At 42.3% G+C, this 16,278-nt stretch overlaps 1 long non-coding RNA gene across 1 annotated transcript; it reads left to right on the top strand.

Moving 5' to 3' along the window:
* Positions 1-923: 923 nt before the first annotated feature.
* On the top strand, positions 924-13,604 carry LOC113899968. Its single transcript, XR_003513039.1, has 4 exons — positions 924-1,127; positions 1,260-1,377; positions 9,750-9,867; positions 11,969-13,604. It is a non-coding gene; the product is annotated as an uncharacterized LOC113899968 (long non-coding RNA).
* Positions 13,605-16,278: the final 2,674 nt, after the last annotated feature.

The raw sequence follows: 16,278 nt of genomic DNA, 5'->3' as shown, positions 1-16,278 counted from the left end.
TCCCCTGTCCCTCATGAGGCTAAAGGTGTAAGGTTGCCATCATCCAAGGATGGCCCAACTCCCCCCGCCCCCACTCTGCTCCCACCCCTGCCTTGCGCTTATCTCTCTCTCTCTCTGTCTTTTTTGTCAACATTCGTCCTCTCTGGTACAGAGGTGCACAATTTTTAGGTATTTCAGGATCTCCGTTCTCCTATTCTGTCTCAATCCCACAATGAGACAGCTGCACTATTTTTGGTAAATCCCTCATGCACTGGTGCCTGGAAGCTGCCTCCATGAAGTAAGCTGGGCCATGTTAGTGCTCATGTCATCTGTTTTCCTTATCTCTGTGCTACCTGATGTACAAGGTCCAAAAATAGTTTTCCAATTGGAGGTCAACTCTACTGTTATCAGTGAAAAAGAAGTCACATATTTTATTTTTGCTGTGTTTTACAAATTTGTCATTCCATGATAAATCGGTATAATAACCTTATCACTTAACTGCACATTATTTGACACCTGCCTTACAAAACATTTTCTCCACGGCATGTTGACAGAGTCAACATGAATATAACTACTTCAGAGAAATGTCTTGAGTTGAGGAGGAAGCACTTTCCATACAGAGGGTCTTTCTCTGACCCATGGGAATCTTGGAGGCATATGCATGGAAGAAACCTCTGACTATTCCATCTAGAAATTGTAACTGGGGTTTCTTGCGAAGCTAGAGATACCTGTACCATGCAAAAAATTATGGAAGTAATAATAGAATATTTCCCTAAGCACGCTTATGTATAGGACTCTTCTTAGGGTCCTGTCCCATTCTCCTGTATGTACCCCACAAGATATTATCAGGAGGAATAGGTCAGACCGGACTGTGGTGCAATTTTCACGATCACCACCAGAGGGCGGGGCTTCCTTCAGATGCGGTTCCTCATTGTATTCAGGAGCTGGTTTCACTTGCCTGCTTTGTAGCCACAAGACAGAATATTGCTGCAGTACAGAAAGGGGCTCTCAGTTTCTGAGCGAGGAGTTTCTGTAACATCCAGATGGAGACTAGATTTGTTAGGCTGTTTTATGCCAGGGAACAAGGATCGTTTTCTTTTGCGAACATGCATTCTGCCACTCGGTTCTTCTGATCATCTTAATATTCCGTAAGTAACATTTTATTCTAAATGTTAATGATTTTACACTTTCTTATAATTATTGGTAAGTTTTATTTTTCTTCTCTGGCTGAAAACTCTCCTCCTGTACATTTCTACGGTAACAAAGTGATTCTCTTCCAGGAAGTACCAATGGTGACTCAGTGAACCAGACAGAAGGCCCAGTGACTGTCTCAGAGGGGGCTCCCATGACCCTGAACTGCACTTACCAGACCAAGTATTCAGATCCCTATCTTTTCTGGTACGTCCAGCATCTCAACAAAGCTCCTCAACTCCTCCTGAAGGGCTTAACAGCAGACGAGAAGGTAGAGCATGAAGGTTTTCAGGCCACTCTTGTTAAGCGTGACAGCTCCTTCCACCTGTAGAAATGGGCAGTGCAAGCATCAGACTCGGCTGTGTACCACTGTGCTCTGAGTGACACAGTAAGAGAGGGCTGCGGGGGAGCTGAACACAAACCCAGAGTGCAGATGGGGCTCTGGCTCTGGGCAGCCCTGAAAAAGGGTGTTGTTTCTCTCTCCAGAGGTACTGTCAAAGCACTTCCAGCTCTGATACTCAGAGCCAAGGACCTTGAAATTCTTGGCTTGCCCTGCAAGGAATCTGGGGCAAGACAGTGTAAAGAGGAACCTAACCGCTTTTCTCCAGAAATGCCTATTTTCAGCCCATTGATATCCCCTAGGTGGCATAGAATCCCTTAAAGTGACATTAACTCTTCAATGACAATTCAGTTTATATGTGTTGAAATATTTCACAATGTTTTAATGAAAATTCCAGGGCACATTGTTAATGGATGACTGTGTGACCTGGAAGCTAATTTCTGGTTTTTAAAATTCAGGCCAAGATTGTGTATCCTGCTGAGTTTCACCTGCAGACACTCCATCTTCAGGTACTGGAGCTTTATTCTCTCTTTCCTTGACTTTTCCATCCCTTCTGGTTGCTCCAGAAATGCTGCTGCCTAAGTAAGTTCTGAGAGGAGAGTTTCTGAGAAGATATTCCTTCTGTCAAGAGCCTTGTGGATCAGAGCAGCCCACTCTGTAAATATCGCAGGTGTTGTGTGTATTGTTTGTATTCAAACTGGGTACAGGATATTCTCTTTGCTAGTAACCTCATCTCAGGGAATGAATGCCAGAGAATGTTCAAATTACCATACAAGTGCACTCATTTCACATGCGAGCAAGATTATGCTCAAAATCCTCCAAGCTATGCCTCAACAGTACATGAATCAAGAACTTCAGATGTACAGTCAAGTTTAGAAAAGACAGAGGAACCAGAGCAGATCCAATATCTGCTGGATCACAGAAAAAGCAAGGTAATTTAAAAAAATCTGCTTCATTGACTATGCTAAAGCCTTTGACTGTGTGAATCACAACAAACTGTGGAAAATTCTTAAAGAGATGGGGATACCCAAGAAACCTGTATGCAGGACAAGAAGCAACAGTTAGTACTGGACATGGAACAATGACTGGTTCAAAATTGGGAAAGGAGTACGTCAAGGCCATATATTGTCACCCTGCTTATTTAACTTATATGTGGAGTACATCATGTGAAATGCAGGGCTGGATGACTCATAAGCTGGAATCAAGATTGCCAGGAGAAATATAAACAACCTCAGTGATATGCAGATGATTCCACTCTGATGGCAGAAAGTGAAAAGAAACTAAAGAACCTTTTGATGCAGGTGAAAGAGGAGAGTGAAAAAGCTGAATTAAAACTCAACATTAAAAAATCTAAGATTATGGCATCTGGTCCCATCACTTTACGGCAAATAGATGGGGAAAATGTGGAAACAGTGACAGATTTAATTTTCTTGGGCTTCAAAATCACTACAAATGGTGACTGTGGCCATGAAATTGAAAGATGCTTGCTCCTTGGAAGAAAAGCTATGATCAGCCTAGACAGCATATTAAAAAGCAGAGACATTATTTTACCCACAAAGGTCCATACAGTCAGAGCTATGGTTTTCCCAGTAATCATGTATGGATGTGAGAGTTGGACCATAAAGAAGGCTGAGTGACAAAGAATTGATGCTTTCTAGCTGTGGTGTTGGAGAAGACTCTTGAGAGTCCCTTGGACTGCAAGGAGATCAAACGAGTCAATCCTAAAGGATATCAATCCTGAAAATTCATTGGAAGGACTGATGCTGAAGTTGAAGTTCCAATATTTTGGCACCTGATGTGAAGAACCAATTCACTGGAGAAGACCCTGATGCTGGGAAAGATTGAGGGCAAGAGGATAAGGAGGTGACAGAGGATAAGATGGTTTGATGGCATCACTGACTCAATGGACATGAGTTTAGCAAACTCTGGGAGATAGTAAAGGACAGGGAAGGACACACAACTCCTGCAATATTTACAAAGTGAGCTGCTCTGATCCACAGGGCCCTTCAGAAGGAATATCTTGTCAGGAAGCTCTCCTCTTGGAGTTTACTTAGGCAGAGCATTTCTGGAGCAACCAGAAGGGATGGAAAAGTCAAGAAAAGAGAGAATAAAGCTCCTGGCCTGCAGCAGTTCATGGGGTCGTAAAGAGTCAGACATGACCTAGGGACTGAACAGCAACAAAACAGGGAAAATTAATTCATCAGTCACATTTCAGACACATGGAAAAAGTGTTTATGTACTCTTAGAATAAGCTATCTTAGCAGAAGAGTGAGCTTTTTCACCTGCTCAAGAAACTAGGAGAAAGTATCACCCCCTCCCAAAGCAGGAACATCTCCACACTCTTCTGCTCATGAGCAGGATGTGGAGCCACTTGGGTCACTGCTCTGCATCCCTGATACAATCATGCCCATTGCACAGAGTCCCCTCTGCATCTCTGCAGGCTGAATTCCTGTCTGCAACTTCAAGGAGCAGACTTTCTGGAAGGACACTGGTGGGCACAGCAGGTGGGAAGAGATGTATGTTTTACTGCTGGGCAGTCTGTGAGATGTGGCCAGGATATGGAAACATTGTCATTTCATAATTTATATGCATGTGTGAGTTGCTAAGTGGTGTCTGACTCTTTGTGACCCCGTGGACTGTAGCCCACCAGGCTCTTTGTCCATGGAATTTTCCAGGCAAGAATACTGGAGTGGGTTGCTACTCCATTCTCCAGGGGATCTTTCTGACCCAGGGTTTGAACCCTTATCTCCTCAATTGGCAGGCAGATTCTCTATCACTTAGCACCTGGGAAACCCATTTTATTGGTGCAACTACTTACATGCAGGGTTTAATAGTTATGGTCTTGGCAGATGTAGTCACCATCATCACTTAGGGTGAATCTGGACACCCACCTGAAGGTAAGCACTGTCTTCCTCCCTAACATCCTAGAGTCCTGCACACTGGGTGCTGGCCACCTGAGCACTGGGGGCTCAACAGCTTAATAAAGAGGCCACAGAAATGGAGAGGGAGATGAAGGAACAAAAGTAAATCTTAACGGTGGGAAAAAAAGTATTCTAGCAGGTTTTATTTCCTGTTGGTAACTGCATCAGTTCTCTGCTTTTGGTCTGATCCCTCATTTCACATACTGGGGTCCAGGCTAGTGGGAGTACAGACTGGGCATAGGATTTTTTTTTTTTTTTTTTTTTTGCTTACCTGCTTCTCAATCAACTGAAAGCAATTTGAGATAGAAATTGTGTCTGATTTTTGTTTCCACATTGTAGACAATCCTGTACATTTCCAGAATGAATGCTGAAAGCTAGGGATTCCTGAAAATGCACAAGAGTTTAAGAGAATCTAGGTGATCTGCTGAGCCAGAGAGTCCTGCCAGCTTGATGACTTCAACTCAAGATTCTAATTTTAGGAGGAGCGTTGGTTCAGTGACTGGGACTCTGCACTCACATTGCAGGAGGCCCAGGTTCGATCCCTGGTCAGGGAACTAGATCCCACAAGCCTAAACTAAGACCTGGCACAGACAGCTCAGCAAACAGATGTGCATTAAAAATGATCCCACTTTTGGTAAGAACTAACAAAATTCATTTTAACTGGTGAGAAAATCTCAGTAGGTGAAAAAGGCACATTTGAAGAAGATTGTTCTTGAGTTCAACTGACTTAGTCACAGCCATTGTTACTGGATTGACAACGCTGCCCTGAGAGCCCGTGTAAGGCAACCTCACAGCTGTCTGCAGCCGCACGTTCCCATGCCTTAAAATGGTTTATGTCAGCAAAGAACAATGGCAACAATTCTTACCATAATATAGTCAGACTTTGCATAAAATAAACCCAATCCTAGAGAAAAGAACAAGCTATGAAATGACCCCATTAAATCTTCTGCTGGGTTTGCTTCACTGGCATAAATAATTGCACAAGAAACTAGACAAACAGGCTGACAGACACTGAGCCAACAGTTCTTTCCACTGAGATCCCTGAATCCCTAATAAAACAAACAAACAAACAGAAGAGAGATCAATACCACACATGAGCCTCAGGAATGAAGAGTGCCTGGCTAATATATTAACCATCTAAACTTGACATTCTAAAAAAAGATACTTAGTTGAATTACTTAGTTTCAAGAACCAGGTTACCTAAGTAAGGTCACCTGTCTCTCATGAGGCTAAAGGTGTAAGGTGGCTTGTCATCCAAGTAGGGTCCAGGGCCCCAGAGGAGGCCCCTTCAGGGAGGTTTACCAAACTCATGGAGTCTTCTCTCTTTAGTTACAGATCAGTACTCAGTCCAAGATTCACAGTGACTCCTCCCCAACCTCTTTGCCCTCATCTCTCTCCCTCTTTCTCTTTTGCCCACATCCCTCCTCTCTGGTATACTGGTCCACAAAATTCTAGGTTCCTCAGGATCCCCAAAATATTATTCCATCTCACAGTAGATAGTTGGGCCATTTTTGTTAAATCCCTCATGCACTGGTGCCTAGAAGCTGCCTCTGTGAAGAGAGCTGGGCGATGTCCTGGCTCATCTCACCTGTTTTCCTTATCTCTGTGCCACCTGATGTCCAAGATCCACAACTTGTTTCATATATTTTGCCCAGTTTTCTAGTTGGAAGGCCAACTCTACCTTTATCAGTAAAAAGAAGTAACAGCAATTTATTTTTTCATTTTACAAATATGTCATTTTATGATGGATAGGGGTAATAACCTGCTCATTCAACCACACATTAGATGAGATCTGCCTTAAATGATCTGGTGGCTCAGATGTGTAAAGAGCCCACCTGCAATGCGGGAGATGCAGGAGACTCTGGCTTAATCCCCGTGTTGGGAAGATACCCTGGAGGAGGGCATGGCAAGCCACTCTAGTATTCTTGCCTGGAAATCCCATGGACAGAGGAGCCTGGCAGGCTATAGTCTTTAGGGCCACAAGAGTCAGACGCGATTGAGCAGCTGAGCAGAGCACACGGCACAGGGGTAGTTACTGGTCACTCAGCCACACATTATTTGAGACCTGACTGAGATAATGTTTCCAACATTATGCAACATTCCAACATTCCAGCAGCGTGTGGGCTGTGTCTTGGGGATGAATAGAGTGAATTCAGGTGAAGGTCTAGGGAGAGGAGGGAGTGCTTTCCATGCAGAGGGGGGCTTTCCTGACCCATGGGAATCATGGAGACATACGGAAAGAAGAAACCCTCTGACCATTCCTCCTGAAAATTGTTAACTGGCATTATTTGCAAAGCTAGAGATACCATACCACACAGAAAATGATGGATGTAATAATGGAATGTTTCCCAAAGCATGTTTGTGTTTAGAGCTCTCCTCTTAGAGTCTTGCCCCAGTCTCCTGTGTGTACCCCACAAACTATCATCAGGAGGACTAGGTCAGGAGCAGGTCAGGATGAGGACAGTGAAAAGCTGGCTTTAAACTAAGCATTCAAAAACTAAGATCATGGCATCCCGTCCCATCACTTCATGGCAAATAGATGGGGAAACAATGGAAACAGTGACAGACTTTATTTTCTAGGGATCCAAAATCACTGTGAATGGTGACTGCAGACATGAAATTAAAAGACACTTACTCCTTGGAAGAAAAGCTATGACCAACCTAGACAGAATATTAAAAAGCAGAGACATTACTTGACTGACAAAGGTCTATAGAGTCAAACCTATGGTTTTTCCTGTAGTCATGTATGGATGTGAGAGTTGGACCAAAAAGAAAACTGAGCGATGAAGAATTGATGCTTTTGAACTGTGGTCTTCAAAAGAGAGACCCTGGGACTGCAAGGAGATCAAACCAGTCAGTCCTAAAATAAATCAGTTCTGAATATTCACTGGAAGGACTGATGCTGAGGTTGAAGCTCCGATACTTTGGACACCTGATGCGAAGAGCCAACTCATTGGAAAAGATCCTGATGCTGGGAAAGATTGAAGGCAGGAGGAGAAGGGGACGACAGAAGATGAGATGGTTGGATGGCATCACCGACTCAATGGACATGGCTTTGAGCAAGCTCCGGGAGCTGGTGTTGGACAATGAAGCCTGGCCTGCTGCTGTCCACGGGGTCGCAAAGAGTTGGACACGACTGAGCAACTGAACTAAACTGAGGTCAGATATGATTGTGGTGTAAAGAAATAGAGGAAAACAACAGAATGGGAAAGACTAGAGATCTCTTCAAGAAAATTAGAGATACCAAGGGAATATTTCATGCAAAGATGGGCTCAATAAAGGACAGAAATGGTATGGACCTCACAGAAGCAGAAGATATTAAGAAGAGGTGACAAGAATACACAGAAGAACTGTACAAAAAAGATCTTCACGACCCAGATAATCACGATGGTGTGATCATGGGCCTAGAGCCAGACATCCTGGAATGTGAAGTCAAGTGGGCCTTAGAAAGCATCACTACGCACAAAGCTAGTGGAGGTGATGGAATTCCAGTTGAGCTCTTTCAAATCCTGAAAGATTATGCTGTGAAAGTGCTGCACTCAATATGCCAGCAAATTTGGAAAACTCAGCAGTGACCACAGGACTGGAAAAGATCAGTTTTCATTCCAATCCTAAAGAAAGGCAATGCCAAAGAATGCTCAAACTACCGCACAATTGCACTCATCTTACGCTAGTAAAGTAATGCTTAAAATTCTCCAAGCCAGGCTTCAGCAATACGTGAACTGTGAACTTCCTGATGTTCAAGCTGGTTTTAAAAAAGGCAGAGGAACCAGAGACCAAATTGCCAACATCTGCTGGATCATCGAAAAAGCAAGAGAGTTCCAGAAAAACTATTTCTGCTTTATTGACTATGCCAAAGCCTTTGACTGTGTGGATCACAATAAACTGTGGAAAATTCTGAAAGAGATGGGAATACCAGACCACCTGACCTGCCTCTTGAGAAATCTGTATGCAAATCAGGAAGCAACAGTTAGAACTGGACATGGAACAACAGACTGGTTCCAAATAGGAAAAGGAGTTCGTCAAGGCTGTATATTGTCACCCTGCTTATTTAACTTCTATGCAGAGTACATCATGAGAAATGCTGGACTGGAAGAAACACAAGCTGGAATCAAGATTGCCGGGAGAAATATCAATAACCTCAGATATGCAGATGACACCACCCTTATGGCAGAAAGTGAAGAGGAACTGAAAAGCCTCTTGATGAAAGTGAAAGTGGGGAGTGAAAAAGTTGGCTTAAAGCTCAACATTCAGAAAACGAAGATCATGGCATCTGGTCCCATCACTTCATGGGAAATAGATGGGGAAACAGTGGAAACAGTGTTAGACTTCATTTTTTTGAGCTCCAAAATCACTGCAGATGGTGATTGCAGCCTTGAAATTAAAAGACGCTTACTCCTTGGAAGAAAAGTTGTGACCAACCTAGATAGCATATTGAAAAGCAGAGACATTACTTTGCCAACAAAGGTTCGTCTAGTCAAGGCTATGGTTTTTCCTGTGGTCATGTATGGATGTGAGATTTGGACTGTGAAGAAGGCTGAGCACCCAAGAATTGGTGCTTTTGAAGTGTGGTGTTGGAGAAGACTCTTGAGAGTCCGTTGGACTGCAAGGAGATCCAACCAGTCCATTCTGAAGGAGATCAGCCCTGGGATTTCTTTGGAAGGAATGATGCTAAAGCTGAAACTCCAGTCCTTTGGCCACCTCATGCGAAGAGTTGACTCACTGGAAAAGACTCTGATGCTGGGAGGGATTGGGGGCAGGAGGAGAAAGGGACGACAGAGGATAAGATGGCTGGATGGCATCACTGACTCGATGGCCGTGAGTCTGGGTGAACTCCGGGAGTTGGTGATGGACAGGGAGGCCTTGCATGCTGCGATTCATGGGGTGGCAAAGAGTCGGACACGACTGAGTGACTGAACTGAACTGAATCTTTAAAATCACCACCAGAGGGCGGGGTTTCCTTCAGATGCGATTCCTCATTGTATTCAGGAGCTGGTTTGACTTGCCTACTCTGTAGCCACAAGACAGATGACTGCTGCTGTGCAGAAAGAGGTTCCCAGTTTCTGAGTGAGGAGCTTCTATAACATCCGACCAGAGACTAACTTTGTTAGATTTGATGTTTCTAGGGAACAAGGACTGTTGCCAGAATGTTTTCTGCCACTCACTCAGTTCTTGTCATCTTCTTAATACTTGGTAAGTAGCATTTTGTCCTAAAATGATTTTTCATTTTCCTATGATAACAGGTAAGTTTTATTTTTCTTCTCTGGCTGAAAACTCCTCCTGTACATTTCTACTATAACAAAGTGATTCTCTTGTAGGAGGGACCAATGGTGACTCAGTGAACCAGACAGAAGGCCCAGTGACTCTCTCAGAGGGGGCTCTCTTGACCCTGAACTGCACTTACCAGACCACGTATTCAGATTCCTATCATTTTTGGTATGTCCACCATCTTAACAAAGCTCCTCAACTCCTCCTGAAGGGCTCAATGACAAACCAGAGGCCAGAGCATGAAGGTTTTCAGGCCACTCTTGTTAACAGTGACAGCTCCTTCCACCTGCAGAAATGGGCAGTGCAAGCATCAGACTCAGCTGTGTACTACTGTGCTCTGAATGACACAGTGAGAGAGGGCTGCGGGGGAGCTGAGCACAAACCCAAGGGGAGCAGGAGACTGAAGGCAGAAAGAGGTATATTCTCTCCTTGATCAGAGTTTAGTTTACTTTTAGAATTTTTCAGGAAAACTAGTCAAACTCAGGTCTAATCCTAGAAACCCAGGAGGTTGGAAATTGCTCTACAGGGAAAATAGGGCGAATGTCAGTCTTAAAGAAGACCCAAGCTCCAATCCCCAGAAGCACCCCTGTTCAGCCAGAAAGATTCCTCTCTTCTCTAGACTGACTTTAAAAAAAAATCTGTTTTTCTCATAATGTAAGATGGATATTAGATGCCACAGAATTAATAATTCATTTAGAGAAAAGAAATAGATGATTAAAAGCTGCATCATCTGAATCATAATCATAAACCAACACAGAGGCACCAAGCAAATCACATACCAGCCTGCATGTGGCTGAGACGTAACGCTGTTGAGGGGCTGTTTTCAGTGAAAGCCTTTGAACTGGAGCTGCTGCAGCCGTGGGATGAGAAAGCATTTGTGACTTTTGAGTGGCTGTGTTTCTTTTATTATTTATTTGTTTATTTTATTTTTGGTTCAGCTGGGTCTTTGTTCCTGAACTTGGGCTCTCCCCAGTTGCAGTGAGTGGAGGTCACTCTTCACTGCAGTGTGTGGGCTTCTCAGTGCGGTGGCTTCTCGTTGCAGAGCACAGGTTCCAGGCGCACGGGCTTCAGTAGTGGCAGCGCATGGGCTCAGGAGTTGTGGCACGCAGCCTCTAGGGCTACATTTCTGATATAAGGAAATAAGAATGCATGGTCTGGTGAGCTTGTCCTCATTTTGACTATAGGGTGGATATTTAAAAGCAAGATTATTTTATCACACATTATTGATTACTGTTAGACGCATAAAGCTGGACAAATTTTGTCCACTCAGAAACTTGCTATGATTGCATTAAACAGACAAAGACCTTTATCCAGCGTAAATTCCCCCAGAAACCCATGCCTTGGAATGTAGGAAGAAAAGCTATGATGATTGAGAGTAAACAGTATTATCTTCCTGTATGAAAGAAAAGCTTGCGAGCTTATTTCACTGTAGATTTGGACTGCAGATCCCTTCCCCCAAAAAGGAGCTATACAAAAATGGATGACTATTTGTTCTCAGAGGTCACTGTAACATAATAAATTGTTTTTGTCACAGAACGTATGTCTATCCTAGATGCATTGACAGAATATGCATGCAGCCCTGATGTAACTGTTGTTAATTTAATTACAGCATGGCAACCCATTCCAGTATTCTTGCCTGGAGAATCTCATGGACAGAAGAGCCTGGTGGGCTACAGTCCTTGGAGTCACAAAGAGTCAGATATGACCAAGTGACTTTCAAGTCTAAATAGGCAGGTTACAATCACCAACCACATCCACAAGCCATGGCATGACACAGGCAAACTGATATCAGCCAGTTACATTTCCTGTTTTGATGCAGAAGCATCTCACAGCTCAGTCACTGTGCATGTGCCCTGGCAGGCACAGGTCAGGCATCTCGACCAAATTTGAGAGAGACCACAGGGCATTTCACTCAGAGGAAGAACATCCAGCATGGGGCTCCCTGGCCTGCTCAGAGCTGTCATAGCCTCTGTCTGCCTTGGTAAGGCTGGTAAGGATGACCGCAAACAGACTCAGCTCTGCTCAGCTCCCATGTGTAGAGGTAGGGCAGGTTATTATTGTCTGTTAGGGTTTAGGAGAGTTGGTTAACTGGCAGAGGAATTAGAACTCTTAATCCTCTGTTTGTTCCTTGAAGCCCTCTGAGTTCCACCAGGAGAATCAGCCTCTTCTTTCTGTCTCTCTTTCTCTCTCATATATGTATGTATGTGTGTGTATATATATATATATATATATATATATATATATATGATTTTTTTTTTCTTCTCTATAGGATCCCTCATGGCCCAGAAAGTAACTCAAAATCGGTCAGAAATTTCTGTGCTGGAGAAGGAGGATGTAACCTTGAACTGTGCATATGAAGCTAATAGCTATACTTATTATTTATTCTGGTACAAGCAACCATCAAGTGGGGAAATGATTTTCCTTATTCATCAGGAGTCTTACAATGAGCTGAATACAACAAAAGGTCAGTATTTTTTGGACTTCCATAAAGCAACGAGTTCCATCAGCCTCACCATCTCAGACTCACAGCTTGAGGGCTCAGCTGTGTATTTCTGTGCTCTGAGAGACCACAGTGATGCCACTGCCTGAGGGAGCCCCACAGAAGCCTCAGATGTCAACATGTGGAGTCCCCCAGCTATGAACACCTTAGTGAGATTCTTGGTAAGGTCAGGAGAAGGTATGGGGGTTAGAAGTGAAAACCTCACTGTAAGGAAAATGCTATCTTTGGCTCAGAGTGCATATCTTAAAGTGTAATTCATCAAAAATACCTTTATCTTCAATTCTTTATCTTGCAGAAGATTGTTTGCCAATTAAAAAAAAACTTTTAAGTAGTGGTTTTATTAAAGTATGAAATTTGGCTTTAAAAAATTCAATAGTATTTGACTAAATCTGCACCTGAGTTGGCAGAGTTTTAGGTTCACTGCACAAATATTTATGCATTGCTAAGTCTGGCCATCATTGTGGATCTGAAATATCTATGAAAGGACACTTCTTGGACCCTCCCTGTGACCTGCCTCACCCGTGCCATGAATGACTTGGAATGATGTGCATAGAATAACTGTTACCACAGATCTTCACCCCAAGGAGAAATGAAACCCTACTGTTTGCTCAGAACTAACGTCATCACCTGGTCACATTCCCTATGTGTGATTACAAAGCTATGTATGTTTAATGTAGAAAATAGAATATGCAAAGAAGGAAAGCTAAAAACAAAATAACTCACCAATTTTACTAGTCAAAAAAAAAAAAAACTCTATTAGAGATTCATACCTTATAGGATATTTCTAATCTGAATTTTTACCTGACAGTATATTGTGAAATAATTATTTCACAACATTATTTACAGGTCAACATCACACATTCTAATGGTGATATTCCAATGTGTGATTTTATCATACTTTTGGGCTAATTCCATTTTACTAGCTTTTAAGATTGTTTTACTCACTATAGTAAACAATACTGGAATAAACACAAAGGTATTTGGTGGTTTTCTTGACGAGTCCTAGGAGTTTAATAGGAGTTTACCATTAAATCTTTCTGATGTGGCTCCCTGCTCATTTCTGTGACCCTGGAGAATAGAGCATTTTCACTCTGCAATTACTAAACAGTCATATTTTCCTTGTTTCACAAAATTCTTTTATACGAAGGCTTTGCTTTATACTTTAGTCCCAATTAACTTCAGATGGCTTCAATTTTGGATGTCCGCACCATGTGTGTGCAGAGTAGCTGTCATACAACATCCTAAAGAGTTCAGTCTCTGCACTATTGCTGTGATATTAGGTGGGAATTAACCTAGTGGGTTTGCTTTCGTCTGGAATTCCAAAAAGGAAGATGCTCTTCCTTGTGTAAGGATTTTCTATCCCTATTGTACAAATAACAATGATCCCAATAAAGAGCAACTTTCCAGAAAAGAAAGTTTAAGAGTGTGTGTGTGTGTGTGTGTGTGTGTGTGTGTGTGTGTGTGTTTGTGACGCGCATGTGTGTGAAGGAGAGAGAGAGATGAGAGAGAGAGACAATAGACTTACATAGCCAATTCATCAAGTAATTAACTAGTTAAAAGAGTTGAATTTTGTAAAATGTATTGGAAAGAAGAAAGTTATCTAGAGATCAACTTTTAATGAAGAAAATAGATGTAAGCAATTTCAAGGAATAAATCAAACACATGAAAGAAGAAAAATGTATCCTAGAACTGACTCTTTGCAATCCCATGGACTGTAGCCCACCAGGCTCCTCTGTCCATGGGATTTCCCAGGCAAGAATACTGGAGTGGGTTGCCATTTCTTTCTCCAGGGAATCTTTCCGACCCAGGGATTGAACTCGCATTTCCTGCATTGGCAGTCAGATTCTTTACAGCAGTAAAGTGAGAGAAGTTGTCATTGCAACCCTACGTGAACTTCAAAATCCTCCAGACTCCAGGGGAATATGTCAAACTCTCTGAGTCAATCCTTTGAATCTCCTCTAACTTGAGGAAGAATCAAAAAAACACATACCACCACAGCTTCACTTTTTTCTCTTTTGTTTTTAATATTTTTAAAATTTATTTGGCTGTGCCAGCTCTTAGTTGCAGCACATGGGATCTAATTCTCTGTCTGGGGTCAAACCCAGGTCCCTAGCATTGGGGGTTCAGCGTCTTAGCCACTGCACCACCTGTGAAGTCCCTATTTATTCTAACTCTTTAGTGAATTATCAGTTTTCTCATATATCATTATTGTGCAGAATAGGCTAAGGAAAGTTAAAAAGTGGGCTTACAAATGTTTTGCAAGTGTCTTCAAGCTTGTATTATAGTCTCTCTCCATGTGTTCTCATGTATTTCAGGCTGTCTTCAAAGCCCAAGACAAAAGGGATGTTGCAATTAATATGCTTTTATGTATCTACATCTACATCTCTATCTATAATTATGTATTGTATTTTTCAGTTGCTCAGTCATGTCCGACTCTTTGTGACCCAATGGACTGCAGAACACCAGGCTGCCCTGTCCTTCACTATCTCCCAGAGCTTGCTCAAACTCATGTCCATTGAGTCAGTGATGCCATCCAACCATCATCCTCTGTCATCCCCTTCTCCTTCAATCTTTCCCAGCATCAGGGTCTTTTCCAACGAGTCGGTTCTTTGCATCAAGTGGCCAAAGTATTGGAGCTTCAGCTTCAGCATCAATCCTTTCAATGAATATTCAGGACTTATTTCCTTCAGGATGGACTGGCTTGATCTCCTTGCAGTCCAAGGTACTCTCAAGAGTCTTCCCCAACACCACACTTCAAAAGCATCAATCCTTCGGCACTCAGCCTTCTTTATGGTCCAACTCTCACATCCATACATGACTACGGGAAAAATCATAGCTTTGACTATATGGACCTTTGTTTGCAAAGTAATGTCTCTGTTATGACTATAACTGTGAGCTCCACAGGGTCAGGAAATGTGAATGCATTGTACATTACACAGTACAGAGCACATAGTGGTTACACATTAAATATTGGTTGACTGAAGAAGAATGAATTCATAAAATCAACAGATGTAGAGCTTCTACCCTTTGGATGCTGTTAGGTAATTGCAGATCTATTATTTCTTGTAGTTCATTTCTCATCACCTTAAGAATACTTCTGTTTATATGTGTCATAAGTTCTCTTTCTGTTTGAACAGATTTTCTTCATATGGTACTGTTTTCAGGCTTGCAATTAAATTAAATGGTCTCCCTCGTGTTGGCATAGACAGAGCCATCTTCATCACCTGAGTGAGTCTATAGTAAGGTATATAGACTTGTTCTCTTGTAAACTTGGAAGTCCCTCTTATCAGTGATTCTTCTAGGTTTCAGCCAATGTTAATGTACCCCTGTATTATCTCCTTTCTGCTTTCATCTCTAGACTTTTTAATCTGTGGATTTTAGCCTCAAATATTTACTTGCTGTGGCTAAAGATATGGGTCCTATTAAGCTATGGATGGTAGTGGGCAAGGAAGGAGCAGTGGTCCTGACTGAAAGAAAGTCATGGCTACCTTAGTTCCCTTTGAGTCCCAATACTTTCCCTTTCCATCCTAATTTCTAGGGTTCAAAGGAAATGACCCTTGTATAACAGGTGTTCTCCATACACTAGATATTGCCATTAGTACAACTGGATGGTGTCAAACTATCTGTTTCTATTTACCTTTACCATTGCCATGACTTTTGCTGCCTCTTTGTATATTTTTTCTTTCAAATCTAAAGACCTAGTTTAGGGATAAATACTCCTACCATTGAGAGTCCTAGCCTAAGACAAGAAAAATGCCTTGTCTGTTTTTCTAGTTTCTGTTTTCAAGGGCTGACTTATTTTGATCAAGAACAATTTTAAGCTCCTGGATTCACAACCCTTAAGAACATTTTTAGAAAGTGTTATCCTCAATTGTAATATTTGTATTAAAAAAAGTTGGTATTTAAAAGACTCTGCCCCTGGGACAGTAGAAAGAAGAATCACTACATCCTTGGAGAAATGAGCTGTTTGACCTTGGAATGCTGTCTGTGAAAACAAGGTCCATGGAAGCCTGTAGTTTTCTCAAAAAGCAATAACAGTAAGAGGGAATTTTCATTCTTGAGACAATTTGTAAAAAGTA

Source organism: Bos indicus x Bos taurus, chromosome 10, assembly GCF_003369695.1.
Source record: "Bos indicus x Bos taurus breed Angus x Brahman F1 hybrid chromosome 10, Bos_hybrid_MaternalHap_v2.0, whole genome shotgun sequence".
Lineage (NCBI taxonomy): Eukaryota > Metazoa > Chordata > Mammalia > Artiodactyla > Bovidae > Bos > Bos indicus x Bos taurus.
The sequence above is the reverse complement of the archived record's forward strand: the minus strand, read 5'-3'. Positions and strand labels throughout refer to the sequence as shown.